At 41.5% G+C, this 1,961-nt stretch overlaps 1 long non-coding RNA gene across 1 annotated transcript; it reads left to right on the forward strand.

The window, feature by feature from the left end:
* Positions 1–758: 758 nt before the first annotated feature.
* LOC306965527 lies at positions 759–1,103 on the forward strand. The gene is made up of 3 exons (XR_013793035.1): positions 759–814; positions 906–980; positions 1,085–1,103. It is a non-coding gene; the product is annotated as an uncharacterized lncRNA (long non-coding RNA).
* Positions 1,104–1,961: the final 858 nt, after the last annotated feature.

A 1,961-nucleotide genomic window follows, 5' to 3' on the forward strand; every position in this document is an offset into this window, starting at 1 on the left:
TTGGTTTTATTTGCACGTAATTGGTACCGCGGATGTTTATGCCTAAGTAGAGCTAGCAAGCAAACGCTTTCTCCTGTCATTCAGGAACAAAACAAGGAGGCTACGTAACGATTAGCAACAGGCTTTATTCAGTTTTATGTTTGTATGCAATTCATCTGGTAGAAGTTGTATCTGAGGTAGTCCCATGATACTGCTTCGCTGATTTGCGGTTGGTCTTGGCATTGCTTTGAAACAATGACTTGTCTTTTTGTTTAGCTACGAACGGAGAGGTGTAGCAACGTCCACACCATATAAAGGAGAGGGCACAGCAACACCTCCTGGACCACCAGTATCGAGTGTTACAGACTCTTCGGATCATGACAGGTTTGCACTATGTTTCAATTGTTGACAGTTTGTGGTGCAAGTCAAAACATTCATTCAAAGATAAAAATAATAATAATTATAAGACACAACACATGGCTCATTGATGGCAATGTTAATGCACCTACACAAGCAGATTGCCGGTGCTCCTACATTGTAAATGTAAAACTAACTATGAAGACAAACCAGAGCTTCAGTGATATTACAGTCCAACATTCTCTTCTACTTTTTCTAGGGGTAAAGAAATGGTCCTTTCAGGTGTAGAGGAGTTGATCTCAAGCAGTGAAAAAGTTGATGTGCTTGAATCAAGGTGAGACCATTACATAATAAGCAATAATTTTGGGAGAAGAATATACTCATGATTCTCTATTCTTCTTTGCAGGATGCACTCATTGGCAATTTCCGAAAAACACGATGATGACCTAGAGGCTGCTAATGATTTGCAGAATAGTATGTAAGTGCTTTACATTGTATGTAAATTACCTTTTTCCTTTTTGTATGTGTATTGTGTGCAATTCATTTCCAATATGTATTTTTCTGTGTAGGATTGAGATGGAGGAAGCTGTTGGCTGGGAAGATGAAGACGCTGATGAGGATTATGTTCCTTTCCTATATCTACGGTATGTGCTGCTCATAAATTACTAATAATCATACTAATTTTCCTCTTGTCACAGAATATAGAAAGCTGTTTAATGACACTGACTAATCAATGTTATTGTAACAGAGCTACTGGAGCTTCAAGGGTAGAAATTGACAAGCTTCCTGAAATACACATAGATGAGGCTGTGCTGGATGTAGAGGAGGTGCCCATAGTTCCTGAGGAAGAACACGTTCCTGTACAACACAGGGTTGAGACTGTAGAGGACCTCATAGGAAAGAAAGCGAGCATCTGCTACAATGACAACTTGATCTCTCTTGCAAGGTATATGAATCTATATGACCGATAGCTTTTCTACTAATACACTTTGTAACGTTTATTGTGTCTGCTCGAGTTACAGTATCACATTTAGGGTTCATTTTGTCAGACACTAGGGTTAGAGATGTTGAAATCTTTTACCTTTACGTTTCAGCCGCCAACTACAGGCCGACATTAGAAGTATCACCGCCGTGCGGTGACATGCCGCTTGTCGGCTGTTCTTATTTCCGAGGCGCACCAAAAGGTCCGGCAGGCTGAGTACGCCCCGTTGCCCCGGGTAGCAGGGGGCGTGACCAGTCTGCCGGACCTGTTTGGACCATCAGACTGGTCACACCTCGGAACAGCTGATAATTGAGACGTCTCCGCGCGCAGGTGATAATTCTGATGTCGGCCTGCAGTTGGTGGCTGAAACGTAAAGGTAAAAGATTTCAACATCTCTAACCCTAGTGTCTGAAAAAATTAACCCCTATTAGTGATAGCTTTTCTACTATCTTATGCTATCCTCTGATTTCCTGTTTTACCTTTCAAGGTACATGCAGTTACCTGTATAGTTTTGTCAGTTCAGAGACCCAATTTTGGGGACACTATGTAATGGAAGGCCTCCTTTTCATGTTCAATTGAAGCCCAGAGGGACTGGTGTCATTCTTGAATGGGTAAGTGTAAATGCAAGCACCACTATTGTTTT

This window comes from Gobius niger (genome assembly GCF_951799975.1).
Source record: "Gobius niger genome assembly, chromosome: 7".
In the NCBI taxonomy this organism is placed as follows: domain Eukaryota; kingdom Metazoa; phylum Chordata; class Actinopteri; order Gobiiformes; family Gobiidae; genus Gobius; species Gobius niger.